Below are 12,648 nucleotides of genomic sequence, written 5' to 3'. Positions count from 1 at the left end.
GACGGCCTACGAAGCGATGCCTCAAGTAAATGTTTCGTGCCTTCTCTTGGAGAAAACTCGTCCAGCAATAGGCAGGCGGTAAAGTGTCGTGCTCAACCAGTCGTGCACCACCGATGTATATGCCTGTTGGTGAGGTCTCCTGGTTGAGTGATAGGCAAACGTATGATTGGCGTGATCTTGAGTAGGAGAGGCCCAAGTCCAAGAAACTAAGCGATTCCGGCTCCTTAGCGGCACGAGCGATACTTAAACCGAAGCGGAACCGGTTCTTCGGGGGCACTAATGGCACCGGTACACAGTTCCGGTACCGGGTACCAGTACCGCTTAGGTTCCGATATTGTTAGCGCTGCCAGTACCATTTGGCCTCACTCCCATCTTCCCGCCACGTTGTTATCTCGCTCGACGTTGTTGCAGCCTCCCTTCCAATTCCATAATTTTATTAGCTTAATTATTTATGCATTTTTTCATGTCATTCTTCTTTGTTATAAGTTTGCTAATACCATCTGTTGTTGATATTCGACTATGAGGCCCTTAATAATAACTATATATGCTGATTTTTTTTCGAAAAAGTGAATTAATAGAGAGAGAGAGAGAGAGAGAGAGAGAGTATCTCATTTCTCACCCGCTAACTTCCTTTTCCCTTCCCCTCCCCTTAGTTTTCTCATTTCTATTTGTTTTTCCCTCACCCCAACATTTTTATTTATGTATTTATTTTCCTCCCACTCACACACCTTTTCTCTCTCTATCCTCATTCTTTACATGCCCCTCCTTTCCTCCCTCTCTTTCTACCCTCTTCCTTTCTCTCTCTCTCCTCTCTCTCTCTCCTCTCTCTCTCTCTCTCTCTCTCTCTCTCTCTCTCTCTCTCTCTCTCTCTCTCTCTCTCTCTCTCTCTCTCTCTCTCTCTCTCTCTCTCTCTCTCTCTCTCTCTCTCTCTCTCTCTCTCCTTTCCCTAGTTTCCTCCCTTCTCACACCCTCAGTCCATTTCCTTCTCATTCACTCTTCCTCTCTCCCTCTCTTGTTCCTACCCTTTTACATTAGATTAACACACACACACACACACACACGATCATTCCGCATCCTCTACCTTCCTCTCCCTTCTCACCGTATCCTTTTCCCTTTCATTTTCTCCTCTCAATCTCTCCATATGTTTTCCTCACTCCTTTTCCTTGTTATCTTCCTTCTCACAGCCTCTATCTGTATTTTCTTATCACTTGCTCTCTGTTCTTCTCTTCCTCCCTGTCTCCTTCCCTTTGTGTGCAATTCACATGGCCTGATCACAGGCTGGACTCGTCATCGCCAGCAATTCTACCCCCCTCTGTGTGTGTGTGTGTGTCATTCTATAGTGCTATGTCTCCAAACGTATTTACACTCACGACCCTTTGAAAAAAAATTGAAACCCACGCGCCCCTGATATCAGCAATTTGTTTTATACTTTTATTACACATCAATTTTTAAACAAAACCGGTCCTAACATGTCCCTGAAAGATACCCCGATGTTCCCTCTCAACACACCAGTGGTAGAGTCTCCGCCTTGCGCATCGGCAGGGTGCTAGGGCGTAGGTTCGAGACCTACCTGGTGCCACGGGGGTGGAAAGGTGGGCTCTTTCCGACACCCTCAGCCCTGTTATTGGGCCTCATCCTTGAAAGAATTGGGTATCTCTCTACCAGCCGTCTGGGTGGTTGCGCGGCATGCACCGCCTTCCTCCCTTGGGGTATATCCCCAACGAAATACCCCCCCCCAAAAAAAAACACCGGCAGAAACAAACAACACCAACAAAATTAAAACAGAAAACTATCTCGAAACGATAAGCTAAAAAAATATTTTGCCAAGCCGTTTCTAGCAAGGCTTTACGACCCCACCCCCTCAATCCTCCGCATCCCATCAAGGGTTCGCGAACCCCTGCTATAGACCGGAATGGGACAATTGGGCTCAGCCATTTTAGCGCGGCCGTTTGGGCGCGGCAGTTTGGGCGTCATGGGACAATTGGGCTCAATTCAATATTGTTCGCAGTAAACAAGTAAAAAGAAGCTTAAAACTGCTAAATTAAAAACAGAACTTTTAAAAGTTTTAGTAAGAACTTAAAAACAAACTTTAGAAAGTTTTAAAACTAACTTTATTAAAAATTTAAAACATTAAATAGTTTTAAACACTAAAAATTGTTACGCACCGTTATTTAGTTAGTTTGGTAATTATGAGCAAGGCTCCTCAAGTGTTCGATAGCATCCATCAATTAATTTTCATATAAGAACATAAGAACATAAGAACGCAGGAGTCTGCAAGAGGCCGGTAGGCCTGTACGAGGCAGCTCCTTTGACCCTAAGCTCCCGTGTATCTAACCCCACCTAATATCGCTGTCCATGAATTTATCTAGTCTATTTTTGAATGTGACAATTGTATTGGCACTCACCACATGACTGCTAAGCCTATTCCACTCATCCACCACCCTGTTAGTAAACCAATTTTTGCCTATGTCCCTGTTGAATCTGAATTTATCCAGTTTAAACCCGTTACTTCGTGTCCTACCCGGTTCTCTTACCAACAAAACCTTATGAATGTCTCCCTTATTAAAGCCCTTCATCCATTTATAAACCTCGATCATGTCTCCACGCACCCTTCGCCTTTCTAGAGAATGCAAGTTTAACTGTTTGGGTCTTTCCTCGTATGGCAAGTTTCTCAACCCCTGAATCATCTTAGTCATCCTCCTCTGCACCGATTCTAACATTTTGATATCCATTCTATAGTAGGGTGACCAGAACTGAACCGCATAGTCAAGATGAGGTCTAACTAATGCTAAATATAGTTTGAGGAAGACTTGGGGCTTCTGTTGCTTACGCTCCTTGAAATAAATCCCAGTACCCTATTAGCTCGATTTCTAGCTTGAATGCATTGTGCCCTTGGACGGAGATCAGAGCTCACTAAGACCCCTAAATCCTCTCGCACCCACACCAACTTATGAGAGTGTCATTTAAGCAATAGTTATGTGAGGGGTTGTTCCTACCTACACTCAGAATACTACACTTCCCTACATTGAACTCCATCTGCCATTTATCCGCCCAGTCATATAATCTGTTGAGTTCACCTTGGAGAATACTAGCGTCCTGATCCGACTCAATTACTCTACCGATCTTGGTATCATCTGCAAATTTACTAACATCACTACTAATTCCTGTGTCTAAGTCATTGATATAAATAATAAACCAAAGTGGACCTAATACCGAACCTTGTGGGACCCCACTCGTAACACATCCCCAGTCAGATCTTTTACCATTGATTTGCACTCTTTGCTTCCTATTGCTAAGCCACGCCTTGACCCAGTTCAAAACTTTACCCTCTACTCCGTGAGCCTGTAATTTAAGCAACAGTCGTTGGTGAGGAACTTTGTCAAACGCTTTACTAAAATCAAGATAGATTACATCATAATTTTCATCTCTGTCAACCGCCTCAAATACTTTATTGTAGAAGGACAAGAGATTGGTGAGGCATGACCTACCTTTTGTGAACCCATGCTGCGAGTCGTGAATTAAGCTATGTTTCTCTAAATGCTCCCGAATGTTCCTGGCTATTATGGACTCCAGCATCTTCCCTATAACCGATGTTAAGCTAATTGGGCGATAGTTTGAAGCAACTGACCTGTCCCCTTTTTAAAATCGGCGTCACATTAGCTACTTTCCATAGGCTCGGCACATAGCCAGTATTTACCGACATCTTAAAGATGTCGGTTAGTGTCACTGATTATATCACCTAACTCCTTTAATACCCTCGGAAATATCCGTCAGGACCTGGCGACTTGTTCTTCTTAAGCTTATCTATCTCATCCTGAACTACTTGCCTGGTAATGATTATATCCCTCAATTTATCGCCATCCCCGCCATCGTACACCTGAACTCTTTCCGGTATAGTCGTTCGATCCTCCTGTGTGAATACTGAAAGGAAGTAGTCGTTCAACAATGTGCTCATATTTTCGTAATTTTCTACTAGCTCCCCTGTGTTTGTTTTCAGCGGTCCAATTTTCTCCCGTGTTTTTGTTCTATACATCTGAAAGAAGCCCTTAGGATTACTTTTCGCCTCATTTGCTACTTTGATCTCATAGTTCTTTTTGCTATCCTGGTGTTTTCTTAACTAATCTAGATAGTTCGACGTACCGGCCCCTGAGATGTGTTTCCCATTCTTTATTTTCTGATAAATTCCTTCTTTAACCCAATCTCGTGTTTTAGTCCACGAGTCATCCACTTAGGATCATTGTTTTCTTTTCTAAGTGTTCGCTGTGGTATATGCTGTTCTTGCCCCTCTACTATTACTCTAACTAAATTATTGTAAGACATTTCTACCTGGTTCTCCTGGCTCTCCAATCCGCAGTTCTGGCCCTCATGAATCCCTAAATTATCCCAGTTTACCCCTTCAAGATGTCTTCGAAGCCCCTCGTAGTTTGCTCTTCTAAAATCTGGCACTAACACTGGGTTTGGTTCGCGGGTTACCGCCCAGTCTAAGCTAAAACGAACCGTTCTGTGATCACTATTTCCTAACTCTCCGCCCACCTCCAACTCACGTAGCAAGTTCCCATTATTGGTTAGGACTAAGTCAAATATGTTATCTCCTCTGGTAGGCTCAGTAACTACCTGCTTAAGGAAATTATCTTGTATAACTTCAAGAAAGTCCTCGGCTTCCAGGTCACCCACTAGATCTTTCCAGTCTATATTCCTATAATTAAAGTCCCCCATTACGCAGACATTTCTACTCATACTCGCCCTGCCAATCTCCTGTAGTAATATACTCGTGTCCTGCCTGTTAAGGTTGGGTGGCCTGTATATAACTCCTAGAGTTAGTTTTTCTTTCCCTTTGTAAACGTCCACCCAAGCTGATTCTGAATCCATGTTAGTTTTGACTGAGTTGTTAACTAAACATTTAAGTGAGTCTTTAACATATAGCGCAACTCCATCTCCCTTGCTGCCCCTTCTGTCTTTGTGAAACATCTGATAACCCGTTATTTCAAATTCTGATCTAAAATTTCTATTAGCAGTGTCTATCCATGTCTCAGTGATCGCTATTATGTCAAAATCTTGTTTCTGAGGCTCCTGCTGTTAGTATAGAAGATTCTTAGCCCGTCCTCTGTTACTCCTCTAGAATTACTTCTAAGCTGCCTGGTTATATTATGAGCTAGATGTCCCCTCCCATTACTCCTCCCATTCCTCCCATTACTCCTCCCCCCCCTCGCCTATACTAAAAAATCCCTCAGGGTACCAAGTGCTCGCTCAAGGGAGTCTGAGAGAGCCTCAACATCCTTGAACGTCAAGTGTATCCCGTCACGGGCGTAGAGGGCGTCGTTGCCAAAGAAGAGGTCCCAATTGTCGACGAACATCCACCCATTGCGCTCGCAGTGCTCAGCAAGTCTGCTGTTTACTGCTATCGCCCTGGACAGCCATCCATCGCCAACGCCCCTCCTTGGCAGGACGCCACACACTACTGGCGACCCACCAGCGTCACGTATCCTGCCTAACAATTCTCTAAAACGCCTGAGAAGGTCCTCGCTTGGCACACGAGAAACGTCGTTTCCGCCACAGCTGAAAAAGACAATGGGGTTCGATCCCTCGCTTGCCATACACGCCTCAATCCTGTCTGATATATGGCCCACCCCTGCCCCTGGGAAACACACCCTCGTCCTGTTCTTATCCTTGGAGCAAAAATACCTGTCAACATAACGAACCTGACTATCACCAACAACAAGAACCCGACGGTCGGAAGGGGGGCCAGGAGGGGTGGGTGAAGGGGGGAGAGGAAGGAGGGAGGGACCTGCTGTGAAGAACGAGGAGAAATTGTGGAAGAGGTGGAAGGTGGAAAGGGGGAGGAGGAGGAGGAAGAGGAAGAAGGAGAAAGGGAGGGTGAGGTGGTGGAGGGAGGAACGGACGAGGAGAGGGAGGAGGAAGAGGGGGAAAGGGAGGGTAAGGGACAGGTGTTGGAGGGAGGGACGAGCGAGGAGGCGGAGGAGAAGGAGGAGAAAGAGGGAGAGGCGGAGGAGGAGGAGAGTGGGCAGGAAGAGGGGAGAGGGGGACGGAAGAGGAAGGCGAGGTGGAGGCGGAGGAGGAGGAGGGGAGGAGGAGGAGGAGGAGGAGGAGGAGGAGGAAGGAGGAGTAGGTGAAAGGGAGAGTGAGGTGGGGAGGGAGGGACGGACGAGGAGAGGGAGGAGGAAGAGGGGAAGGGGAAGGTCAGGGACAGGTGTGGGAGGGAGCGACGAGCGAAGAGGCGGAGGACAAGGAGGAGAAAGAGGGAGAGGAGGAGGAGGAGGAGGGTGGGGAGAGGGGAGAGGGGGACGGAAGAGGAAGGCGAGGAGGAGGAGGAGGAGGAGGAGGAAGAGAGGAAGAAGAGGAGAAGGAGGGGGGAAGGGGAGATCGGAGATGGTCGAGGAGGAGGAGGAGGAGGATGGGAGGGCTGCTGTGGGTGAAGACAATACTAGAGGGGAGGAGGACGAGGAAGAAGAGGAAGAGGAAGGGAGGAGGAGGAGGCGGGCTTGTTGCTGCTGCACTAACCAGTAAGTGTACCTGGGCGGCGAGTCGTAGCCCTGTTCTCTAACTCTATGATCCTCTGATCATCCTTCTGAGTCTTAACGCAGAACCTACAAACGTCCTTGGAAAGAAAGTACTGCTTGGCCATGCGAAGGCCACACCCAGAACAACGCTTGAGGGACGTCATGGTGAAGATATGGGCGAGGCAAGACGGAAACAATTAGGCACGTTAAGACGATAACAAAGTACGCAGCTGCGGTGAGGTCGTCAGGTCAAAAATGTGTATCTAGGAAAACAAACCAACAGCTGCTGTGAGGTCGCAGTCAGGTCAATTCCCCGGGGAAAAGGGTGTGTCTCGGGTAAAAAGGCGCGGTTATTTCTACCCACCAAGACAAAACATAGGCCAATGTTAATATACTGAGAAATCACTTATGTAAAGAAGATAATAACTGTGTTCACTAGGTTTGCGCGGAAAGTGGATTATCTAGTGTTTTGTGTGGACTTAGAAATTAACGTAGCTTGGCGCGCCTGATTCACGTAGTCCTATTATCACAGCACAGTAAAGTATCCTAATAATAGACGGAGAAGAAAACACAAAAGCAATATAAAAAACACAAAAGCAATATAAAACCGTGTAGCACTGGGTTGGCGTTAAAGAATGTTGAATTTAGTGTAGATGTGGGAAGCTTGATACACTTGTCCTAGGAGTAACTGTGGATCACTATCTAACTAAGTAAATACTAAATCAGAACACTTAGCGGTCTGTAGTAGAAGGCAGGGTAATCCTCCTGGTTTTGTAGTCCTCCAGTACAGCAGCAGTTCGCAGAAGCACAGAACGCCTCACACCGCGAAAGCAGAGGAAAACAGAGGAAAGAGCGAGTTGGCACCACACAGCAGCGGGGCAAAGTCACGTGTGAACCCAAGGAAGGTCGCGCGCTGACTGAGGAAGGTCGCGCGCTGACTCAGGAAGGTCGCGCGCTGACTCAGGCGGGATGCTGCATGCCAAGTTCGTATTTCAATCGACGGTGGGCTGCCTCCGCATTATTGTTTGTGAGGTCTTCCCCGTTTAATGTTCTCTGATGGAGGTTCCAAATCTCAGGGCGAAATAAAGGAGTTCGTCTTCCATTTCCTGGTCTCTTCGAACGACCAACATATGTATCCTCAAACCAGTTTAGTAAATCATCAAATTCTTGAGGCAGTTCGGTCGCTAGAGCATCCACATATTCATCGATCTTGTTTAGAGGTACAAAGGAAATGACAATAATCCTTTTGACTTTTAACGCGAGATCTGGATTAGTGTTAATACAAATTTGTGAACCCCAAAATAGCTAGATGTTTTTGCCTATTTAGAACTAAATGAAAAAAAAAACATCCGTTTATATGAGCATCAGAGAATGTGTCTTTCATAGCACTGTGCGCAGCTTGTTCAAAATCACAGACGATTGAATTGGATTTCAAGATGGGTTCCATTTCTTTCAATAACACGAACGTTCTCACGTATGTGGTGCGTTGCTTGTTAGGCAAGAGAGCATGAACCGTAGGAGTAACTCCATGTTGTTGTTTTTTTTACCATAATTACATAAATCTGAGAAAAGAGGCTGGGAGCAATACTGAATGTACCATCTGCAAACTACATTTCAGATGTTACTAAGTGCTCTAGCCAGCTCTGTCTTTCGAAGATTAATATCCAGTCGTGACCTGCAGAAGCATCATGCGAATGGCTGTTCAGCTCCCTCACTACGTTTCCAGCTTTAGTATGGAGCCATGCTTTGCATCGGTGTTTTTGCTCACAACGCCAAAATTTCACCTCGCTGCCATCTTTACTTTTTATTGTCAAAGACGTTAAAGAATCCGTTATGAGCATTTATTTTCTCTACCACGTTTCGTTAATACCTCCTCATCCATCATATGGTTGTAAGATTTTTTTAGTTTAAGAATATATAACAAGAACAATTGGTTTAGTTAAAAAAATATATAAAAAAGATGGTGAAGAACGAAACACTTGTGACAGTGGACCCTCACCAGCAGACAGCTCAACTAAGGCTAACGACTAACTCGACTCGACTCAGACGTCCTTGGTTGGTAGGAACAAAAGCGCCATCTGTATGTAGCCTGAGCAAACAGCTAAACGAGAAAGGAGCTAGTTTTCCTGTGATGTGATGTGCTTTTCTTTGTGATGGGCGAAGAAGAAGCAGGAGGATGAGTGGGAGGAGGAGGAGGAAGAGGAAGAGGAGCACCAGTACGGTGTGTAAAAAAGTAGGAAGAGTAATATGGATTAGGGCGCGGCAAGGATAATAATATGTAGGTGGGGCAACGGAGGAGGATTGGAAAGAGATACAGAAGGTAGGGAGGGATGAAGGGAAATGTGGGAAAAATATGAGTACATACCAGTATTGTGTACGAAGCTATCCCTTTGTCCCTCGCGCTAACGGCGCATGCTCAGAAGCGAATGTCTACAAACAAAAACTTGTTGATAGGCACAGCTTTGTTGGGCAAAGTCGAGTCAGACAGCTATACCATATATCTCCCCCACCACCTTCCTCTTACACGGTGTCCCCTTTCGGTTGGGCTCTATTAAGTTGACCCTGACCCCTTCCCTTCCTTGGGGTTGGGTTGGTAGCGTCTGTAAACACCTCAATATGGATATCTTGATAATTGAAGCATTTAACACATATTATTGGGATTATATATTTTTCGGTGTATAATCACACGTAAAATGGTTGATTAAATGGTAAATATATAGGTATAATTGCTTACATAACGTGAGTGATAGGGTTGGCATCTGTGGCGGCAAGTGTTTCCACCCCTCCACGCAGGCCATGAACCAGGGAGCCACACGTGTCCGCTGCGTGCTACCGCTTCTCTGCCCTTCGCTACCATCCCGTCAAGCAAAAAGCCGTTAGAAAAGATAACATAAGAACATAAGAACATAGGGAAACTGCAAGAGGCCGAGTGGCCTACACGGGGCAGCTCCAGAATCCCCCCCCCACACTACTCACAATGGGGGAGGTGTAGTTTCAGGGGTTACAGGTATAGAGGCTTGATCCTCGTTTACCTTTAGTACGGGCGTACGCTCCAGTACCCTGTTCCCTTACTGCACCCACACCTCACTGCCACCTGTCATCCTCGTCCATGTAGTTATCCAGTTTACTCTTAAAACAAGCTATCGTCCCTGCACTAACTATGTGATTGCTGAGTCTATTCCATTCCCCCACCACCCTATTACTAAACCAATGCTTGCCTAAATCTCTCCTAAATCTATACTTTTCTAATTTAAATCCATTACTGCGTCTTCTATCCAGCTGGCTAATTCTCAGTACTTTATTTATATCTCCTTTGTTGTAACCCTTGACCCATTTGAATACTTATATCAGATCTCCCCGCACTCTTCGTCTTTCTAGTGAATGCTGCCTCTCTTTCTATCTTCTATCGATATTTCCACGCTGACTGCTCTTCTGAACTTACTAACTGCATGCCTCCCCCCTCCCGCGGCCCCGCTGCACACGACTTTCTACTCATGCTCATCCCTATACTGTCCAAACCCTTATGCAAGAGTTAACCAGCATCTTCACTCTTTCATCCCTCACGCTGGTAAACTCTGGAACAATCTTCCTTCATCTGTATTTCCTTCTGCCTATGACTTGAACTCTTTCAAGAGGAGGGTATCAGGACACCTCTCCTCCCGAATTTGACCTTGCTTTTGGCCACCTCTTCTGATTCTTTTATGGGAGCAGCGATTAGCGGGCTTTTTTTATTATTGTTTTCTTTTTTTGTGCCCTTGAGCTGCCTCCTTTGTTGTAAAAAAAAAAAAATGTAAGTTTAGATGTTTCAGCGTATTTTGATATGGGGGTTCCTCAGCCCCTGAATCATCTTGGTCATCCTCCTCTGAACTGATTCTAGCAAGATGATGTCCATTCTGTAGTGTGGGCACCAAAACTGGACAGCATAATCTAAGTGTGCCCTAACTAGCGCTAAATAGAGTCTGAGGATGACCTCTTCACTCCTGTTGGTTACCGTCCTGTTAATAAAGCCTAATAACCTGTTAGCCCTATTCCTCGCAATAATGCATTGCTTCCTTAGTTTTAGGTCAGAGTTCACTAACACTCCCAAATCCCTTTCACACTCTGATCTGCCTATTGCTGTGGAGTCTAAACTATACCCGCGTAATGGGTTGCGTGTTTCTAAACTAAGTACGCTACACTTGGTGATGCTAAAGCTCATCTGCCATTTCTCAGACCAAGCTGACAGTTTGTTGAGATCCTCCTGCAGTGCTCTAGCATCCTTCCCTGTCCTAATAGTGCATCCTATTTTGGTGTCATCTGCAAATTTACCTATGTCACTAGTTATTCCATTGTCTATGTCATTGATGTAGAAGATAATAAATAAAAGCGCAGTAACCCCACTGGTAACAATACCCCATTCGGATTTTTTACCGTTAATGGTAACCCTCTGTTTCCTGTCGCTAATCCACGCCTTAATCCAATCAAATACCTTCCCTCTTATTCCATGAACCCTGACTTTATTTAACAGTCTCTGGTGAGGTACCTTATCGAAGGCCTTACTGAAATCAAGATAAACTACATCATGGTTCTCAGCATTGTCAGCTGTCTCGTATGCTCTATTTTAAAAGGATAAAAGATTAAGATTAATGAGGCACGACTTTCCTTTAATAAACTCATGCTGTGAGTCGTGAATTAGATTATGTCTGTCAATATGGTCCCTAATACTATCAGCTATTATTGACTCAATCATTTTACCGATAACTGACGTCAAACTAATCGGCCTATAGTTTTCCGAAGAAGATTTGTCACTCTTCTTAAATACTGGAATAAAGTGTGCCTGCCTCCATGAAACAGGCACCACCCCTGTGTCTAGTGACTTCCTAAATACTTATGTTAACTGCCCACTGATTTCAGTTTTACATTCCTTTATTACCCTGGGAAAAAGTTCATCTGGCCATGGTTCCTTGGTGACTTTAAGTCTATATATCTGTCTAATCACGAGCTCCCTACTTATTTTGATGTCGGTTAACCCTTCCATCTCTTCTCCCCTGTAGATCTGTTCTCCCTGAGGTATATCATCTAATCTTTCTTTGGTAAATACAGTTAAGAAATATCTATTTAACGCCTCGCTCATTTCTCCATCTCTATCAATCAGTGATTCTCCTGACTTAACCCTATAAGCTCCGACGTTTTCAAATTTTCGCGCTCGTAACACCTAGCATCGTACTCATTTTTCTGAACAACGCTAACGCTCATGAACAGTAAGTACTGGTACAGAATCAATAGTGTAAAACAATAGTGAATAATGAATGAAAAGAAACTAGTGGAAAGTAAAAAAGGGTATAAAAAACGGAGGCAACTCTCTTTCCCTCCTTCCCTCCCTCCCTCCCTCTCTCCCTCCCTACCTCCCTTCCTCCCTCCTACCCTCCCTCCCTATGTCGCTTGTCTCAGGTGGTGGAGGAAGAATGTAGACATCTCCACTCGCAAAACAAATGTCGTGCACACGCATCATTTATGTATACCTCGCTGTTAATTTTCTTCCTCTTCTTCTTCCTCGTCCTTTTCTTCTTCCTCTTCCTCTTCTTCTTCTTCTTCCTCTTCTTCTTCCTTTTCCTCTTCCTCTTCTTCTTCTTCTTCTTCCTCTTCTTCTTCTTCCTCTTCTTCTTCTTCTTCTTCCTCTTTCTCTTCTTTTTCTTCCTCCTCTTCCTCTTCTTCGTCCTCTTCCTCTTCATCCTCCTCTTCCTCCTCTTCTTCCTCCTCTTCCTCTTCCTTCTCCTCTTCCTCTTCTTCTTCCTCTTCCTCTTCTTCTTCCTCCTCTTCCTCTTTTTCCTCCTCTTCCTCCTCTTCCTCCTCTCCCTCCTCTTCTTCCTCTTCTTCTTCTTCTTCCCCTTCTTCCTCTGCTTCTTCCTCTTCTTCCTCTTCTTCTTCCTCTTCCTCTTCTTCTTCTTCTTCGTTCCCCTCCTTGATCGATTGACTTGGCTAAATGACAGAAACAAGCACCACCATGAATTTGCTGGTTATCGCTCCTCTCACCTCACCAGAAACACACGACCTCAGGGAGGAGTCTCAATTTTTGTTTCAAACATTATTCAATCGGAACAAGTTGAAAAATTAACAATTGTAAATGAAAACATCGAAATCAATAGTATTA

The 12,648-nt window shown here is 45.0% G+C and overlaps 1 protein-coding gene across 1 annotated transcript in view; it reads left to right on the top strand.

Annotated features, from left to right (window-relative positions):
• The window catches only part of LOC126989288 (uncharacterized), a 64,837-nt gene that overhangs the window by 22,211 nt on the left and 29,978 nt on the right, over positions 1-12,648 (top strand). The window lies entirely within an intron of this gene.

Source organism: Eriocheir sinensis, unplaced genomic scaffold (genome assembly GCF_024679095.1).
Source record: "Eriocheir sinensis breed Jianghai 21 unplaced genomic scaffold, ASM2467909v1 Scaffold1124, whole genome shotgun sequence".
NCBI classification, from domain to species: domain Eukaryota; kingdom Metazoa; phylum Arthropoda; class Malacostraca; order Decapoda; family Varunidae; genus Eriocheir; species Eriocheir sinensis.
Note: the sequence above shows the minus strand (reverse complement) of the source record. Positions and strands in the feature narration are given on the sequence as shown.